This window comes from Apodemus sylvaticus, chromosome X, assembly GCF_947179515.1.
Source record: "Apodemus sylvaticus chromosome X, mApoSyl1.1, whole genome shotgun sequence".
Taxonomy (NCBI): Eukaryota; Metazoa; Chordata; class Mammalia; order Rodentia; family Muridae; genus Apodemus; species Apodemus sylvaticus.
Genome location: NC_067495.1, coordinates 104515840 through 104537517, shown reverse-complemented (window position 1 = coordinate 104537517; position 21678 = coordinate 104515840).

Genomic DNA, 21678 nt, shown 5'->3' with positions numbered 1-21678 from the left:
CTATATGAGCAGCAAACCTAGTATGCTCTCTCCACTTCATGAACTGAACACTGGCCTCTACCAGATCCCATGGAGATCCCTGAAATGGTTCAAAGTATGTGACCTCTGCCCTTAGGGAAATGACAATACAAATGTGGGAAGTTCTGCTGGAGGAAGCTGCAAAGGATCATTTTTAAAAGGGCTAAGCTTATAAAAAAGGGAACCCAGAGGAAAATTGCTAATAATAATAATAGTGAAAATAGGTTAATTCATGTTGGGTGAGACTATTTCTATGTGTTTGGCATGAATTTAACACTTGTCTAACCTCGTTTATTGCTTAGAGAAATCCTCTAAGCTATATATTATTAGTACAAGCCTCATTATGAGTAAAATTACAAAGGCTCAGAGAGTTAAAGGAACACAACACATTCAGGTTTGCATAATTAGGAAGTAGAAGTAGATTGGATAGTGCTTTTTTGAGTCTATAAATGGAAAAAACTCAGTAACTATCCATTAAATGAATACCTGTCTTTCCCTTCCTAAGTAAGCACTTTATATAGACTCTATCTCACTTGATATAACCCTGTAAATTTAGTATGACAATCCCCATTCTGAAGAGAAAGAGCCTACAGTTCATTGACATTAAAGGAGCCTGTCCAAATGAACAAAACCACTAAGAGGTAAAGCTAAGGTACAGACTCAGTACTGGTCCACTCAATGGCATTTCTCGTTTGCCTTTTAGAAACTATCTCTGGATGCTCAGAAAGGCTCAGTTGCCTCCTATGTATCCATGTTAGTTGCAATCGATTGAGATGCAAACAATGGGTGCATAAAAGTCTGGCTAGCCTCAAATTCAATGAATGGAAAATATAGACACAGTATACAGCAGAGGGGAAAGAAGGTACCACAGGAGAAGGATAAGAAATTCTGATGGAGGCAAGCACTTGTTCTTCATGCTCCTCCTAGGGGGAAGGATTTTTGGCTTCACTTAGAGCCTAGCAACAAATGCAAGGCATGGCACAGCTAGCAGGAAATGAAATTCTTCTTTGGGCTTCTGTTTCTAATGAGTCCCCGCTTAGAAGACGCAGCTGGGTGGCAGCAGCCTGTACCCTGACACTTTATTAAAATGATGCTGCTTCCTGTAAAACTGATAGCTGGATTCTGCATGCTACCAGCCAGGAAGGGCTGTTTTCTTGTGACCTCAGCCTTCTTTGGATGAGACGAATTCATACTCTTTTCCATTTGCTGTAAGCTTGCTGGGTTAGTTACTCTGTTCCGTTCAGTGGATCAAGTGACTCTTGGGAGTTGTCATGGTAAACTGTGGTTCTGCATGACCATCCTCCTTCACTTAGACAATGTCTCTTATAATGTTCATGTATGTATGGGCAGCTTCAAAATAGGCTGACTGTTTTATAGGAAAGTAGTTCAATAGCAGAGCTTTGCTACTTTAAGAGTGGCCTGTAAAACAGTGATACCGGCTTCACTCAGGAAGCCAACTACAAAAGCAGAACCTGAGCTGAGATTATAGTTCATCAGGAAGGTGTTTGCCTAGTATAAACATAGCTCTGGATTAGAAATCCAGTATGGGGATAAAAGAGAAACAAGAAAGACAAAAAAATGAGGAATACCAAGTCCCATGGTAGACATTGTGAATTGTTAACAGTATCTCTGAAGCTTTGAGCATTACAATAGCGGAAGGCACTGGTGTAGGACAGTGTCACACAGTCTTTCCCTTTCTCTCATTGCCAGCCTCTCCCTATTCCTTCTGCTTTCCTGAGGGCTCCAGACAATTTTAATGGCTTCCAAATTTGGCTGTGCCTAATTGAATCTGGATATCTTTTTGAAAAGGATTTTTCTTTTTAATTTGGAAAAAATTAAGCTAACAGAAGCATCCTAAAAATAATACAAAAACTCTGTTTGCCTCTCACACAACTTCCCTAGCTGTTAGCATTTGCCATCTTTGCTTAATTCCACCCTCTCTACATTTCTGTGTAGTTTCCCTTCCTAATCCAGTTGAGTTGGTTGCAGACATCACGCCTTGCACCCAAATGTTTAGCACATGTTTACAAAGCACATCTTATATAACTAAACCACAGGTATCCACGTTCAGGAATTTTTTGATCTGTCCCATTACTATATGCTGAGATATAGACCTCATTAAATTGTCAAATTTTAGTTGGTTTGCTAATGTCCCTTCTGGGGATTTTGTTTCCAACAGAAGGAGCTTGCAAGAACCATTAGCCCTGAAGCTCTGAATACTGAAGATACAATTAGCATATCAAATGATTTCCATGAAGAAGGAAGAAGAGGGCCCTAATCCTGGAAAGGCTTGATCCAGCATTGTAGGGGAGTACCAGGACAGAGAACAGGGAGGGGGAAAGATAGGAGAATGGATGGAGAGAAGAGGACTTATGGGACATATGGGGAGGGGGACTGGGAAAGGGGAAAGCTTTTGCATTGTAAACAAAAAATATAGAAAATAAAAATATATATTATAAAAAAAAAGGAACCAATGCAGCTCAAGCCCATGCCAATTAAGACATAAACTCTCATTCGGTTGAATGTTATGTCATCTAGTTCCATCTATTTGCTTAGCGTTAATAGGGAACATTAGTCACTTCTCTATTGATGTGATCAAATACTATAAGCATTGCAATTTATACAAGAGAGGGCTTATTTGGTTTATGATTGCAGAGAGACATGACTCTGTTGCAGCAAGGAAGTATGAAAAGCAGCAGACATGCATGTGGGAATAGAAGCTGAGGGCTCCCATCTTGAACCTTGAGCACAAAACAGAGAGCAAACTAGAAAGGGTGTGGGTCTTTTTTTTTATTCGATATATTTTTTATTTACATTTCAAATGATTTCCCCTTTTCTGGTCCCCCACTCCCCGAAACTCACATATGCCCCCTTCCCTCCCCCTGTTCTCCCATCCATCCCTTCCCATTTCCCTGTTCTGATTTTGTTCTATACTGCCTCACTGAGTCTTTCCAGAACAAGGGGCCACTCTCCCTTTCTTCTTGTACCTCATTTGATGTGTGGATTATGTATTGGGTATTCCAGTTTTCTAGGTTAATATCCACTTATTAGTGAGTGCATACTATGATTCATCTTTTGAGACTGGGTTACCTCACTTAGTATAATATTGTCTAGCTCCATCCATTTGCCTAAGAATTTCACGAATTCATTGTTTCTAATGGCTGAATAGTACTTCATTGTGTATATATACCACAGTTTTTGCATCCATTCTTCTGTTGAGGGATACCTGGGTTCTTTCCAGCTTCTGGCAATTATAAATAGGGCTGCTATGAACATACTGGAGCATATATCCTTATTACATGCTGGGGAATCCTTTGGGTATATGCCCAGGAGTGGTATAGCAGGATCTTTCGGAAGTGAGGTGCCCAGTTTTCTTAGGAACCGCCAGACTGATTTCCAGAGTGGTTGTAACAATTTGCAACCCCACCAGCAGTGGAGGAGTGTTCCTCTTTCTCCACATCCTTACCAACACCTGCTGTCTCCTGAGTTTTTAATGTTAGCCATTCTGACTAGTGTAAGGTGAAATCTCAGGGTTGTTTTGATTTGCATTTTCCAGATGACTAATAAAGTTGAGCATTTTTTAAGATGTTTCTCTGCCATCCAAAGTTCTTCAGGTGAAAATTCTTTGTTTAACTCTGTACCCCATTTTTAATAGGGTTATTTGGTTTTCTGGGTTCTTTGTATATATTGGATATTAGCCCTCTATCTGATGTAGGGTTGGTAAAGATCTTTTCCCAATTTGTTGGTTGCTGATTTGTCCTTTTGATGGTGTCCTTTGCCTTACAGAAACTTTCTTTAAACTCTCAGGACCCACCTCCAGTGACCTATCTTCTAAGACCACACTTCTAGGCCTCACCAAACAGTCCCTCTAACTAAGGACCCAGTATTCAAATACCTGAGATTATTAGGAACATCTCTTTCAAATCAACACATAGGGTTTTGTTCCCTCCCTCCTTCCCTCTCTCTTTCTATGTCTCTGTTCCCCCCCCCCCCCCCCCGTATGTGTGTGTACTACATTGTTTCCATTTATCCTGTGATGCACACCTTGGCCAATTCTATATCGTGGCTATTTTAAATATTGCCTCAATAATCATGGGTGTGCAGATGTCTCTGTGATCAGCTAACTTAGATTCCTTGGGATATATGTTCAGTGGTGGTACAGCTGGACCATATGGCAGTACTATTTTCAGGTTTTTAAAGGAACCCCCACAATGTTTCTGTAATGGCTATGCTAATTTACATTCCCACCAACAGTGTATAAGAGTTTCCCTTTTTCTGCATCCTCACCAGCATTTGTAATTTTGTATCTTTAAAGGAAGGACAGAATTTCTCAGGGAAGTGAGTATGCACATGTTCTAAATCTCTCCAGTACGCTATAATGCACAGCTGAGGATAAGAACTAACTGAAGTTTATACTGTAGATTTTTTTTCTGTGAACTCTGTGCATCACACAGGCAGGGATTTCTATCAACATGGTAAGCCCCAAGTATAACTTGCCTAAGCCCCATGTTCCCCTTAGGCTGAGTTCTAACATCACTGTCTCTGAAGTTGTCTGGGCCTTCCCTGACTGTCTTCAGATTCCATCTTTCTCTGGAAACAAAACATTCTTATTTTTCCAACCCAGTATTCTTTTTTCACAGATGCTCAGCACATTCTCTTTATGAAAAATAATTGTGATATGTGCTCTACGTTGAGGTATCCACAAAGCTGACCCTAACCACTTGGCGGCATCACCTACCTTTGCCAAAGATCAGATCAAATGTTTGGGAAAGACGGATCTAGCAAATCAATTACTGTTGAGTGCTAAATTTCTTTTCAGGCTTTCTGCAAAGTTTCTCTAGCATAGGACAAGTCTGTTCTCATAACTAGACCACTCCCAAATGACCTTGGCTTGGAAAACAAGCTGCTGAGGTGAACAGATGTAGCAGACTCAGGCTGTACTGAACAAAGAGGTGCTATACAGATGGGGATCGATTCAAATACCAGCCAGCTAATCCCAAGAGCCATCAGGCTCTTGCATTTCTGGAAAGAATTGGGGTCAGTCTAACTGGATAGTCTAACTACAGCCAGCTACGCATTCTGTTTCCAGCCCTTAGTGGATAAAGGGGAAACCTGATAGATCTTAGAGGGAACTGGCACAGAACTTATATTTATTCTAGTAAACATGACACTGTTTCTCAGGCATCATACAAGTATTAAAGTTTTTTTTCTTGTGCACTCTCTCCCACCCAAACATATATTTCATGGCAGCAAAAGAAAACATGCTTTCTTTGAAAAGTCTCTGCCATCACGGTATACATTCAGGCATGTCTGTGTTTGTATCCTCTGGAAGCAAGGGGAAACCAGAAAGGAGATTACTTGGTTTCAAAATTGCTTAGTCAATGTTGGACACATTGGCTTACTTTGAGTAGGTATTGATATTCTTTAATATTCCGGAGAACCAGCTTCCTACATTGGATTGCTTCAACAGATGCAGCTTTGCAGTTAGCCAATGACAAAATATTTGTGAGCAGTTCATGTCTTTTCTACTCCCAGAAACTCAATAATGTGCCAAATGAGATCATTCCCTCTGGCCCAAGACTTGAGAACGTTTTTGAATTGTGTATACCCTGATTAGGAACTAAAGAATACTCTAGTTATCATCAAAGTCCAAATGGAGGGCACTTATATTTCTAGAAAGGCATTAGAAAATACCTTAATTAGGACCCAGTGTGCACTGCTATTAGAATCTCTAATCATCTCTTTCATTGGAGGACCCCTTGTGTTGTTACAGATTTCGTGTCTGCCAGCAAGACAGAATGTGCTTCAGTTTATCAAGGATGTGTGGATTGCTCATGCCCCAAATTATCTTACAAAAAGGCCAGCCTCAGGAAATGTTTTCAGAGGATCTGTTGCTTTTCTGTTTTCCCCTCTGAGCTTAACTTAGGCTAACTCGGGGTTGTCTAGCATATTAGACCTATCACATTGGCTTATTTTTTCCTGCAGCTTCTACTATTCACTATTTTCTTATTGGATTGTTAGTCTGCATTTATCAAGGGTCAGAAAACCTAAAATCAGGGTTAAATAGTAATAGTGGGGGGGTATCTTCTCTCTCTCTCTCTCTCTCTCTCTCTCTCTCTCTCTCTCTCTCTCTCTCTCTCTCTTCCTCTCTCCCTCCCCGCTCTCTCTCACACACACACCCTTTTCTGCCAATGACATAGCTAAAATGTAGTAGCTTCTATACTCGTTCTCTCTGCTATGACTTGGCTTCCATCCATTCTCTGACAACACATATCCCATGCCTTCATAATAAAAGTCTCAAGTGTTTATTTTAGCACTTAAGGCCCACTCCACAATCTAGTGCTAAGAATGATCTCTCCATCTTCATGTCTCCCTCCTACTGTTTCAGGGAAAGCATCATATTTGCTAGCATATAAAGTCCGGTGAAGCTACATGTGCCAGAGTATGTGCTGTGTGCCAGACCTGCAGAAGTTAGGTCATGTCACTATCTCCTTTACTCTGTATCACTACCAAGTAACATATTCTATGTAACTCCTAATTTCCATGTAGTGCAACAGAGACCAATCAATGAATAACATACTTAAAGCCAGTCTTCTAAGAAAATTATGGAGGCAGCATCTGAAGCTCAGAATGTGTCCCTCTAACTTCACCTGCCAGGAGAGTTTTGTGATGGTTAGCCCCTGCATTTTCATGCCTCCATATTTTTTTCTTTTTGGCCATGATATTCTCTTCATCAGAAGCAACACTATTTACTATTTTTCAAACTCCACATCCAGAAACTTCATCCATTTCAGTTGGCACCTCCTCCATGAACGCTTCCCTGATCTCACATAGTGAAACCTCATTTCTCTCAGCTTTGTGTTTTCTTAGCATTGGCTCTAGTATAATGTATGTATGCTAGCTTTTCATTACCATAGCAACTTCTATATGCATTTCCTCTTGCTCCTTGCCACTTCTACTCTGCCTAAAAGAAACCTGAGCATAGCACGACAGTAGCCTTGTAATATTGAAGCCAAGAGACTGTCATGCATGAGGTAGGCAATAAAGTTGCTTATCTATAATTTCGTTCACAACTCAGAGTTGCAGGCTGCAGTGCCCCTACCATCAGGGACTGCACCTTCCACAGAAGAGCTGGCATACCTCTGGGCAGTTGCTGAGCTTGCAAAGCACCATTTTCTGATGCAGGTACAGATTAACAAGAACTGACGACACCCTTGCTCTGGATCTCTATATACTTATCCATCAGTTTCATGTATATTTGAAGGTGACATTGCTCTGCAGGACTAACTCAGGGCTGCAGTCCTTTTCCAATTCCTTCTCCATGAGATGATCTTTGCTTTGTGCTGGGTCTGGGAGTTGATGAGCCATGTGCATATTGATGTCCGCAGCCTTCAGAGCTCTGCTTGTCAGTCTAGCCAGTGCTTTCCAAATGTAATTGTACATCAAAATCACCTAGAAGATGTGGCAAAGCACACATTACCAGTTCTGGTAATGTGTCTAGGGTGATTTTGATCTTTAGGTCTCTGGGCCACACTTAGAATGACTATTTCTGGCAATACCTTCACTCACAAAAACATATGACTTTTTCCTGTCTACTGCTTATGGAATTGGGAGAACCTCTAGAGGTGGTGCAGAAGGAGAAGCCAGCTTTGCATTTGGGATTTGAAGAACGGAGTTCCATGAAAATGTCGAGCCCAGAGAAGTGGGTGACATGCGCAAGTCTCTAGTTGTCAGCAAGGCAAGAGGACGGAATGAAGCTGATGATTGTTAGTCGGGTTTTCTATACAAATTAGAATTAACTGACTGTTCCCCTCCATGGTCCAGCCTTTCACACTGGAAAATTATACATCCCCTTAGTGCTTCTTTAGAAGTCAAAAAACCTACGCTGACCAAGTATTGTTCAAACCGGATCTGCCTTACTAGCTTAGATATTTCATTCTATGGTCACTTCTATACATATAGACCAAAGAGAATAATTTGTTCCATCCCTCTTTGAGCTGAAATCTGCCTTTCCAAGATACACGTACCTTGTGTTTCTACCCTGTTAAAAATACATCCCAAAACAGACATGAAGACACTGAATCCTAGAACCTAGCTGGAAGCAGTGTCACACATATTTCTAAGCCTAGAACTATGAAGATGAAAATAAGAAGACTGAGAAACCTTGAGTCCTATCTGTGCAACACGAAGAAGGCTTGCCTTCATAAACTAAAACAAAACCACAATAGAATACAAGATCTCATCTCACTTTTATTATCCTAATTTTCATAGCCAGTTTCCAGAGGAGTTACTTAATATCTTTGAGCCTGACTGAACATTTTAATCGAGCAAATAGTACTTATTAGATGGGTTATTGGGTAACCTCCATAAGCTAATATGCACAAGGTGCTTTCCAAAGTGTCTAGCACCAAGGAAGTACTCAAAAACTGTAACAGTAACTATTGTTTAAAAAATAGAATAAGGGATGCCTCTATACTATTAGATGAGTACAGAATCAGAATCAATTCATTTTCTTATATACCCAAATAGTATATAGTGACAATAGTGATACTTTTCACAAGGCTATTCACTAAACCTTCTTATCCAGTATTTGCAATACTGTAAAGACAAGGTGAACTCTCTCATGTAGATTGGATTAGGAGTTTCTAAAACACTGTCACTGTCTATTAGCCTCCAATACTATGGAGTGGCTCCATGGTAAGTTGAAAGAAAAGGCTCCAGGAAACCCTAATAGTATATGGCTTAACTTTTGTGGGTTTAACTTTAGGCTTAACATCTGCATTCTTTACAATATCATTGTGTTCATACTGTATAGCACATGTATTGCCAGGCCCCAGACATTTAGTGTTGCTAACTGAATAACTCAAGGAATTTTGATAATAAATACAAGCCAAGCACACATAAAAATGCTCTGAATATTTTATGAATCCGCCCGATTAGACCAAGAAAAATCAGCTCAATTCTTTATCAGCTGATTACAGTTTTCATGATTTTTGTGCTCTGCAGAATCAAGATGATGTCACATGCTGAGGTTCCAGTGGCATATTCATCAGTAATTACAGCTCAATGCTTGGAGAGAAATAAAGCACAGGAGACTCAGAAATTTGCTGTGGTGCTTAATAATGATCTATTTACTCACCACAAATTGGACAGGGATTCAACACTTCAGCCATTTCACTCCCCTGCTCTTTCTTTCCTTTCATATTTCTGTCACTTGTGACTGCTGGAAATAGAGGACAACATGGGCCTTTCTATTTTCGGTTCCTTTCTTACTTCCCTGGTGGCTGGTTGCTTTAGTTTACCTTCACAACAAGAAAGAGGCAAACTGACCCTGTTCACTCTGCTCTGGCCATACCGGGCTTCTCACTTTTATATATATATATATATATGATGTGTGCCATGCCATTTTGTCATTTGCATTTGTCACCCATTCACTGTGATACTCCACCTACTGAATTTGGGGGAGCGGGTGGTAAATCTTTATTCAGACATTGTCCTCAGCTGGGAAATGCTGAAGAAACCAATTAATAATCTCATTGACTAATTTTTCCCATTTGTGGAAATGGAAATACTGTTATGACTGTGTTTCTCTAAGGATCGGTGGCAATAGTACATGTAAGGAGCTTAGGGCAGTAGCTGAAATGCGCACTATAAGCATTACTATTTTGCCTGAATTTGTGCTTTACAAAATTACATTCTGTTTCCTGGTATATTCACAGCAACCTCTTAGAGGAAGAAGGAATTATTCTCATTGACTGATAAGAACATTGAAGCTTTTGTAAAGGGAGAAGTTTTGTCTAATATTCCCTAGCTAAAAAGGAGAAGAACTGGAATGGGATATTGATCATTGGTTTGCTGAGTCAGATCATTGATTTTCTACTGTCTTAGACATACTATGTTCTCATACCTCCTATCAAGTTGATGAATGAAGATGGGGGTCCTGCCCGAAAACCTCCACCAGAGAACTCCTACAGCTGATAAACAACTTCAGCAAAGTGGCTGGTTATAAAATCAACTCAAGCAAATCAGTTGCCTTCCTATACTCAAAGGATAAGCAGACTGAGAAAGAAGTTAGGGAAATGACACCCTTCACAATAGCCACAAACAAGAAGGACATTGAAGAAGACCTCAGAAAATGGAAAAATCTGCCATGCTCGTGGATCGGCAGGATTAATATAGTTAAAATGGCCATCTTGCCAAAAGCAATCTACAGATTCAATGCAATCCCCATCAAAATCCCAAGTCAGTTCTTCACAGAGTTAGAAAAAGTAATTCTCAAATTCATCTGGAATAACAAAAAACCCAAGATCACTAAAACTATTCTCAACAATAAAAGAAATTCTGGGGGAATCAGTATCCCTGACTTCAAGCAATACTACAGAGCAATAGTGTTAAAAACTGCATGGTATTGGCACAGTGACAGACAAGTGGACCAATGGAATACAATTGAAGATCCACACACCTATGGCCACTTGATCTTCGACAAAGGAGCCAAAAACATCCAGTGGAAAAAAGATAGCCTTTTCAACAAATGGTGCTGGTTCAATTGGAGGTCAGCATGCAGAAGAATGCGAATTGATCCATTCTTATCTCCATGTATCAAACTTCACTCCAAGTGAATCAAAGACCTCCATGTAAAACCAGACACACTGAAGCTAATAGAAAAGAAACTGGGGAAGACCCTAGAGGACATGGGCATGGGGGAAAAGTTCCTGAACAGATCACCAATAGCTTATGCTCTAAGATCAAGAATTGACAAATGGGACCTCATAAAATTACAAAGTTTCTATAAGGCAAAGGACAGTATTAAAAGGACAAAACGGCAACCATCAAATTGGGAAGGGATATTCACCAACCCTACATCTGATAGAGGACTAATATCTAATATATACAAAGAACTCAAGAAGTTAGACCCCAAGGAACCGAATAACCCTATTAAAAAATGGGGTAAAGATCTAAACAAAGAATTTTCACCTGAAGAAATTCGGATGGCCAAGAGGCACCTTAAGAAGTGCTCAACATCATTAGTCATTAGGGAAATGCAAATCAAAACAACCTTGAGATTTCACCTTACACCAGTCAGAATGGCTAAGGTCAAAAACTCAGGAGACAGCAGGTGTTGGCGAGGATGTGGAGAAAGAGGAACACTCCTCCACTGCTGGTGGGTCTGTAAGATGGTACAACCACTTTGGAAATCAGTCTGGCGGTTCCTCAGAAAACTGGACATGACACTTCTGGAGGACCCTCCTATACCTCTCCTGGGCATATACCCAAAGGATTCCCTGGCATGCAATAAAGACACATGCTCCATTATGTTCATAGCAGCCTTATTTATAATAGCCAGAAGCTGGAAAGAACCCAGATGCCCCTCAAAGGAGGAATGGATACAGAAAATGTGGTATATTTACACAATGGAATACTACTCAGCAATTTGAAACAATGAATTCACAAAATTTTTAAGTCAAATGATTTGATCTAGAAAATATCATCCAAAGTGAGGTAACCCAGTCACAAAAGAATATACATGGAATGCAATCTCTGATAAGTGGATATTAATTAGCCTAGAAGCCCTGAATACCCAAGGCACAAATAGCATAACAAATGACTCCCATGAAGAAGTATGGAGAGGGTCCTGATACTGGGAAGGATTGATCTAGCATTGGAGGGGAATATAAGGACAGAGAAAAAAAGGAGGGAGGTGATTGGAGAATGGGTGGAGAGAAGAAGTTTTATGGGACATATGGGGAGGGGGGATCCGGGAAAGGGGAAATCATTTGAAAGCTAAACAAAGAGTATAGAAAATAAAAATATTAAAAAAAAATTTAAAAATTCTAAAAAAAAGATGGGGGTCCTGGAGCATTACATCACTCTTGTTGCTGGACAGGATCTGGGATGCAGTGATCTTCCTTGGATTTTACAATACAAGTGAGAGTAGGAGAGGATGAAGCTAGACCATCATGCATTCCTGGAACAACACTGGTTCTGATAATTACAGGACATCGTCACCTTTTGCAAGTATGACAACATTGGGTAATTGTTTCAGAATTGGGAAAGGTTTTTTTCCAAGAGAAGTGATAAGTAGCCAAGCCAGCCTATCACCTTCAGTGAAAGCTGCACACAGTTGCTGCCATGGAATCAAGGCCATAGAGAACAAAGAGAGAAAAAATGAGCAAAGGCTGGAGCAGTAGGGTAAAGTGTAGATTGTGTAAGGCATTGATAGTCCAAAAAATAAGTTGGATTTTATTTGAAGTGTGATATCAAGTTTCTAGGCAGAATAATACTTTCTAATTTACATTTTATAAAGAAATTGATGCTATTATAAAAATCATATAGAGTATGATTCTGTAGTGAAATAAACTGGGCTTGAATCTCAACTCAATCCCTTTGTAGACTGAGTGACTTTATTCATTGAAGACAATGACAATACTAAGTAAACAGGTAGGTTTTATTCTTTGGGATCTGGTTTTGTTTTGTTGTGTTTTGTTTTGTCTTGTCTTGTTTGTCCCTATGGAGAAAAATAAAATAATGCATGAAAAGTTCTTAGCTTAGTGATTAGGCCACAGTAGGTGCTCAATACCTGTCAATAGCAATTATTATTAGAATTGCTATAGTAATAGAGATAATATTTTAGTATTATAGTTACAACATTAGAGAAAAAATACAGGATATAGTCCCAGTCAGGTACTAAGTTAATGCTGATTGAAATGCCTTCTAAGAGATAATACAAGATATTTATAAAAGAAGATCACTTCTTCAATAGTGTCTTAAATTTCTGCCAAATAACTGGGTTTTCCTTTTCTCTTAAGCTCGGGGCATTATCATATTGCTGGCTGTGCCCTAGTACAGAGGTACATCTGAATATGGAATGAGATGATGGGTAAGACATAGAAATGAAACCTTCTCTCTGTATGTATGTGTCACAAAATCCCATTCCAATGTTAGTGAGCACTCCCTCTGTGCCAGCTGGGCATTGAGTCATTCCATCTTTCCAGAAATAACTGAGTCATAGGCACCATGGGACATTCTCATTGGGTCAACTTGTCACCTTACACTGTTGAAGAACACTGGTGAAGTGTTGTCACCTTACACTTACATTGTAAGGCACAACCACTAAGATGAATCAAGTACCAAGGCATCAAGTAACAGCATGACCATGGCTTTGTACTTTGCAGTCTTTTATGTAGCTACTCTTTGGCCCGAGTTATGTGATGAACTTATTAACTACACTCTTGGAAAAGTCTGGGGTGCCAAAGTGACATGTGAGTCACCTATACCCTGCACCACACACAGACAAAACCCAGAAAATTGTGATGACACAAAGATTTCTTGTTTGGCAGATTCCTGACCTCACCCAGTTCTTGAAGTCCAACAGCCTGTCTAATCCCAGGAATGGATGACTACATACAATGACAAAAAGAGACCATCATTGTCATGCCCATTAATCCTCATGTTACATTGGTCCATAACAAGTTTGGTGCATCAAGAATATAATAAGTGACTGAAATGAAAGGCACCATGTACCCAATTTATCTGTCACAGTATTCTTTTTTATGTATGAGTATCCTAACTGCATGTACACCTACATGCCAGAAGAGGCCATCAGATCACATTATACATGGTTATAATGCTGGGGATTGAACTCAGAACCTCTGGAAGAGCACCCAGTGCTCTTTGCCACTAAGCCATCTCCCCACTCTCATGTATTCCTACTCGAGGTTTTGCCACCTACCTTCATGAATTCATTTCTTCACCCTTAATTATTTGCTTTCTTAGATGTTGCTTGTCCATGGGATGTGTTCTTCTAACCAGACGGGCTTGTTTGGCCTCATTGGGAGAAGATGTGCCTAGCCTGGTAGAGACTTGATGTGGCAGGATGGACTGATACACAGGGAGCATCCCATCTACTCAGAGGAGAAGAGAGGGGTGAGGGAAGCGATGTGGTAGAAGGTGACTGGGAATGGAGCAATTAGTGGGATGTAAGTTTAAAAAAATATTGAGTGCCTAATGTGCTTTAAGGTATCTGAGGTGTATAATTTGTTCCTATCTTTAAAAAGCTTACATGGGAAGCTGAATCTCAATAGATTATTATTTATCCCATGAAAAATGGTTTATAAAATCCTGCCTAGAGCTGCCACCAATTTTCTTTCCCTACACTAAGTGATGCTGTTGTGTATTGAATATGAAATGTCCCCCATAGGACTGTGTGATTGTGGCACCATTTGGGAAGGTTGCAGAGCCTTTAGGAGGTAGAGCCTTACTAAAGGAAGTTGTTCAGTGTAGGTGGGCCTTGAGGCTTTTTAGCCAGATCCCACTTCCTGTTGATTCTGCTTCCTGATTTCAGATACAGTGCAGCCACCTGCTAAGAACATCTTCCACTACATCTTTCTCGACCATGTTGAACTGTAGTTCCCCAGACCTATAGGCCAAAAATAAACCTTTTCTTCCTTAAGTTGATCCTTGTCAGGTATTTTGTCAAAGCAAAGAGAAAAGCGAGTAATACAGAAAACTAGTACTGTAAAATAGGGCCTTTACTGTGACAGAACTGACCAAGTAGTTCATAGACTAGTAGAACTTGTCTGTGGTATGGATGAATAAAAGTTTGAAGAAACATTGGACTAGAAATGTCCTAGAGTGCTCTACCTTAGTGGACTGTTTTAGTAGGACTCTGAAGGGCCCAAGAAATGAAGACAGAGGAAACATGATTCATGAGGTTTTGGAAACTGAGTTAGAAAGCATTCATATTTCATTCTGGCCAACAACCTGGTTTCATTTGGCCCTTGTCCAACAAAACCTGAGTGACAATGAATTTTAAAATAATGAACTTAATGTCAATGACAAAATGGTATCCTTTGTGGATGATTATTCCAAGTTAGAATAGCATTCAGGCTGCAGTAGGTTTAATGCTATACAGTAAAAGAGAATAGAAAATGGAGTAGGCAGATTCAAAGCAATAAACATTCTGGCAAGAAAAAGAACAGGAGAAAGCTTATGACTAAGTAAAAGGTTGTCATAGTTAAAGATGCTAGTGCCTGCCATTAAAGAGAAATCACAAACTCTGTACTGGCACAATAGGAAAGATGCCCTAAGGGCAAGAACCCACAAGCATCTTATTTCTAATTTGTATAAGAAGACTGCCTCACCAGAGAAGTGACAGAAGACTTTTTTTGTCCAAAAACAACTGCATAAGAAAGTGATTTTGCAGATTCAGCCATCAGGGCATACAGAGATTGCTATATATAGCTGTGGTCCAAGGGTACCAAACTGTATTCCAGTCTGGCAACATAACTTGACAGCATCATCCACATTTTACTAATTTTTTAGACAGAAAACTGTAGGATTGGTTGTGTTGTGGGATTTTGTTCCAGAGAGCTCAGTCAGGCAATATGTGACCAAGGAATTGAAAACCTTTCAATGGGCCTCTGAAAGGCCATTGCACAAAACATTTTTTTTAAAATTAGTCTTATTCATTTTATTTCATATGTATTTTTCCTGCATGTATGGATGTGCACCACACGCAAGATTGGTGCCTGAAGAAGTCAAGAGGGCATCAGATTCCCTGGAACTAGAATTACAGATAGTTGTGAATCACTATGTGGGTGCTAGAAATAGAACATTAGTCCACTGGAAACGCAACTACTGCTATTAGCTGCTGAACCATCTCTCCAGGCCCTTACATGGAGTTTTCCAAGACATTGGTTATGAGAACTATGGGACATCATCAAAGAAAGCTACATATATATAGTGAAACCAGTCCAAGATAAAGACTGTGTGTGCTACAGGAAATAGATCTAGAAGGGCAGGACCACTTAAGACCTTTGGGAGCAAGATGAGACCATCATGAGCTCCAATGGAAGACTTGGGTCTGTTGAATTCTGTGTTTACCCTGTTGGATTTCAGTCTTGCTTTTGGTTAACCTTTCCTTGTTATGTCCTCATTTCTCCTTCTTATTTAAAATAGAAAATAAGCTTGTTTTATACAATAAATACTAATTATAGATTTCCTGCTCCCATCTCTTCCCAGATTCTCTCCACTACCCCACCCAGCAAAATCAACAACCTTTCTTTTTTTCTCTCTCCTTAGAATACAAACAAATCTCTAAAAATAATAATAAAACATAATAAGATAAAATAAAAACAAACAAACCAGGAGAGGACAAAAGAAACAAGCAAACAAACAGACAAAAACAGAGCCAAAAAAAGACACAAGAAACACATGCTGACACTGAGACACACATATTTGTGTACACAGAAAAACCATAAAAACAAAATAAGAAGACACAATAGATAAGCATCTGTAAGGAAAAAACATAGCCAAGACAAAGCATTATAAGAGAAAAAGATGCCCTTAAGTTTGTTTTGTGCTGGCCATCGATTGGTGGTCATGAGGACTGGCCTTAAGTGTGGTTTGTATACATAGTGAAACTACATTGTAGAAAACTAATTTTTCCTTTGTGAGTAGTTATCCATTGGGGATAGCTTCTGGGTTACAAATGGGGGATTGTGTCTATTTCCCTTCTCAGTTTGGAACCCTATCTAGCTTAGACCCGTGTAGGCTCTGTGCATGCTATCACAGTACTTGTGAGATCAACAGTCGTGCTGTGATTAGAAGTACTTATTCCCTTGGTGTTTTTCATCACTAATGGCTCTTAAAATCTTTTGGCCATCTCTTCTACAGAGTTTCCAGCACCATGGGGTATTTGTTGGAGACATCTCCTTTAGGATGGAGTGTTCCAAGGTCTTTCACTCTCTGCACATTATCCAGGTGTGTGTCTTAGGACTTGCTCCCATTTACTGCTGGAGGCAGCTTCTTTGACGATGGCTGAGAAATATACCGATCTATGAGTTCAGCAAGATGTCATTAGGAGTCATGTTATTGCTGTGTTCTTTTAGGAGAACAGTAGTATTTTGTTTTCTCCTAAGACCACAGACTATTTAGTTTAAGGTTCTTGACCACCCAGGCAGTATTGAGGATGGGTTCTATCTCATGGAGTGTGCCTTAATTTCAACCAACTAATGGTTAGTTACTATCACAATTTTTGTGCCACTATTGTACCAGCACATCTTGCAAAAAAAGTCACAATTGCAGATCATAGGATTTATAACTGGATTTATGTTTAGCTTTCTCCTTTGGTAGTCTGTAGAGTAGTTCCCAGTACGATGAACAGTAGTCAACAACAGTAAATGCATCAGCTAGACTTCTCCATATTCAATGGGTTCTGCACATAATGTCTCTAGCTTTGGAATGGAAATGTTTACTCTACAATATTGTGTATTAGAAATGTGTAATTTACTTTTGGATGTTATAGGGGCTCAGAGTTAAGAAACTGCCTTGACTCTCAGACAATTCAGTGTTGGGTTTAATAAAAAAAATTTGGAAATTCTGAACTTAGAATTAGGGTATTTTTTTCATGATATGGCACTAGGCTTATGGGGTCTAGGCGTAAATGCTGTTGTTTGAACAAGAAATGCCACCCCCCAGGCTCACGTGTATGAATACTTGGGCCTATCTGGTAACACTGTTATAGAAGGTTGCAGAATCTTTAGGGGATAGAGCCTTGATGGAAGAAATGCATCACTAGGTTAGACCTAGAAGTTTTATAGACTGTCCCAATGTCCTAAGTACTCTCTGCTTCTTTGTTTCAAGTACAATGTCACCAGCTGTCTCTGTCTCCTTCATTACCATGATGAACTATAGCATATCCTCAAATTGTAAGCCAAAAGAATGCCTTTTTTCTTTAAGTTGTTTCTTTCCAGGTATCTGATTACAGAAAAGTTACCAAAAAAATTTTACTTGTTCCATTGTCTCCAAATTGTTTCCTTCCTTTATCTCTTGAATGCCCTGTAAGCACTGTTCAGAACAAGTTTACCAGTGACCCCCATGCTACAAAATGCTATGCTTAATTCTTAGTCCTTGTCAAAACTGTGATATCTTCAGTGCCATTAGCTCAATTAATGGCTACTCCATGTTCCCTTAATTACATTTTTCTCTGCTACTCTTCTTCTCTTGTCTATTTTTATTTTCTTTCTTTGGCTGTGCTCAATGTCCCATGCTCAATGTAGTCTTCACACCACATTCTGACCACTCTATCTCCCATAATACATGCAATTATACCATTTCTTATTGGTTTTCATATTGTTTATTTTGAGATGGCAAGAAGCCTTGAGGAAGTGAAGTCATGACTGAATGTATATTTTGACATGGGTATGGACTGTCAAGGACATGAGACAATTGACACAGCCATTACCTATATGGTCCAGGGTCAAGAGGAGTGTAGGCAAAGTTCTACCCCGGGAATCAAGGGTTTGGGTTTATGAATGACTGGTTTCTGTGTGCAAAGACTAGAAACTGCAACTTCTTTTTCCTGGACATTTACAGCCTGAGATCCCTAGCCTACAGAGGTGACCTACTGAATCAGCTAACCCCTCCTCCGGTGTTGTCCTAATAAACATGCTGATATTCCAAGTTGATGAAGTAATGGTAGGAGAATCCTATCTGATCTCAGATTCAGGGTAAGTGTGTCTGTGTACCTGTCCTTTCTTGATTTCTTTTGTCACCCCTAATCAGGATTCCAGGACATAAACTGCACAGGCCACAGCAATTTCTGTTGCAATATAAGTACCAACCTACTACAAGGCGCCATTATCTCAGGTCTACATTAGCTTGACAGATGGTTCCACCTCCTTTGTTCTGTCTATTCTCCAAACAGAAGACATAGTGAGCCAATTCAATTCCACATCAAATTATGTTACTATGCTAGCTAGTGTTTTGTCAACTTGGCACAAGCTAGAGTCATTTGGGAAGAAGAAACCTCAATTGCAAAGATGCCTCCACAAAATTGGCCCCATGGGGAAACTTTTAGAACATTTTCTTGAGTAATAATAACCATAGGATCTAGTACACTGAGGGTAGAGGGTAATGCTACCCCTAGGCAAGTAGTCCTGGTTACTATAAGAAAGCAGGCTGAGCTATTCATAAAGAACAAACCAGTAAGCAGCATTCTTCCACAACCTCTGCTTCAGTTCCAGCCTCTAGGTTCTGCTTTGAGTTACTACTCCAGCATCCCTTAAATGATGGACTATAAGGTATTATACAAAATAAACCCTTTTCTCCACAAGTTTTTTATGACCATTGTGTTTTATCACAGCAGTAGAAATATAACTAAGACAGCTACTCTCTGTTGGATGATTTTTTTTTTTTACTTTAGTAAAAGCCAAAGGTGTCCCAGCAACCTTAAAAGACTCAATTATCTCAGCATCACTTCTACTCTCTGAAGTTATCCCCTATTATGCTTATCCATATTCTCAACTATACACACATTAGCCCTGTTATCCCCCCAGTTACATCATGATTCAATTTCAGGACCTATACACAAGCTTTCTCTGGTTTAAATGTGCTGCATCCTGGTAAATGCCAATCTATGGTTTTCACTTCCCTCAGGTCTTTATTCAATGTCCTCCTGCCTAGGCCAAGGACTCAACACTTATATCTCCAAAAAAACTGTCTTGTGTCTGTTTTCTTTTAGTTTTCTTCTCAGAATTTATAATATAACACCCTATATATTTTGGTCAATTCAAGACGCCATAGCAAAAGATCATGGACTACACATTGTAAATAGAAGTGCAGTTGTAAGAGTACTCAAGGGTATAAAAATCCAAGATCTAGATGCAAATAAATTCACTAGTTCACTTTGAAACATTTTCTCTTGGCTTATAAGCAATTCCCATACCTTCATAGCTCACATGTGTGTCCCCACCCAGATCAGGGAAAGTGGGAAAGGGAAATCTCTGTAGAGTCATCAGTTTTTAGAAGAGCACTAATCCTTCAGACCAAGGCCCCATTCTCATGGCCCCATCTAAAAATAATTGTTTTCCCCAAATTCTATCTCTAAATTTCACATTGTGACTTTGTACTTTAACTTATGAATCTGTGGGAAGATACAAACATTCAGTGTAGAATATTACATACATTTTCTATAGTTTGTTGTACTGATTCAGTCAGTAATATCACATAGACAACACTAAATGCCTGGCTGATCTTGGTTATTGTCTGCCTTATTGGAATTGATAATTCATAAAGTTTAGAATTTGTATTCATTTGTGTTCACTATTTTACTCCCTGTGTTTTCAGTAATCCTTGGCAAGCAGTATGGGCTCAATAAATATTTACTGATTAAGTGGATGGAACAAACAAATTAATTGTAGCCTGATGTAAGCACTAAGTAGGAAAGAAACAGACTGATTGACCAGAATGGAGGCCATCAACCTTGGCTGGTTGCTCAAATCACAGCAGGAAGTATTTGCAGATGCCTAGAATCCAACATCCAAAATTCTGCCTTACTTGGTCTAGAAGGGCCCTGGCTATTGTCTTATTTTTAATGTTCACTAAGTGGTTCTTAATGTGAAGCAAACCTGAGAGCCAATGAATTGAACCTAACTGCAAACATGAGAATCTACTGAAAATAAAATACATGGGAAAGACTTCATCTTTTGCTGACATGGTATCATTTATGTGGAAATTTGGAGGGTAAAATAAATAAAGCACAGGCAATTTGAGGGCCAGGAGGAGGTTTAGTTCCTGGCAGAGGGTCAGAATAAGAGCGAAAACATTGGGTTACAATTGAGTTTGGTGTATTCTCAGAACAGAAGGTTATTGTGGGTGGTGCAAAGCAGGAAAGAAGAGTGGGGCAAGATGAGATTAAAAAGGTACACAGGAACTACATTATGCTGGGCTGGGTAAACCGTGCATAGTATTTAAAAAAAAATCTTACTTCATGAGATGAGAACTGTGAGATTTTTGAGGAGGATATGATCTGATTTACTTTGCTGCATAAAGGCATTAGTGAACACAGAAAGAACTCAGGAGGCTACTTTGGTACTCTAAGGGAGGACAGGAAGAGAAGGGGGCTTACCGGACTTTTGGGGAGTGGGGGGCTAGAAAAGGGGAAATCATTTGAAATGTAAATAAAAAATTATATCGAATAAAAAAAAAAAGCCTGAACTATGCTAATGGCTAAGGGCATTCCCTGCTACCTACATGATACAGTCAACTCTGCTCAGAGAAACACACAAGGCCCATGGTTTGAGGACATCTTTCCAGAATTTTTTAACATTTCAGGACCTAGCTAATTCTGTAATCATTGGCTTTAGAACTGGACTCTCTATGCCCCAATTTACCCAGGCTGCCCTAATGGATCAGGTAGCGGAAAAGGAGCTATCTACCTACCTATCAAATGATCTAATCTGAAAGGGATTTTTTTTTAAAGTGATAGTAGCATTTCCTCATATGAACTTTAAAGAACTCCACTAATTTTCAGTCCTGATTCTTTTCTGCTTTCTGGGCGATTAAGACATGAACACACATAGAAGTGACAGAAGAGAAAACAAGTTAACTATCCAAAGGGACATATAAACAAAAATCGCTAACTTTAATCTTTTGTTCGGCACTCGTCTTATGCTGAACCTTAACATGGGCTTTGCCCATTTTCCTGTTTTGTCTCCATCACAATTCAATGGTATATGGAATATGATACCATGATGATGATGCCAATAATTACCACTAACATTCTCTAAATGCTTAGTATCAGCCAGTCATTAAGCAAAGTGTTTTGATATATATCACTTAGGTAAATGCTCATTCCATAGATGGGGATAACTAGTGCCA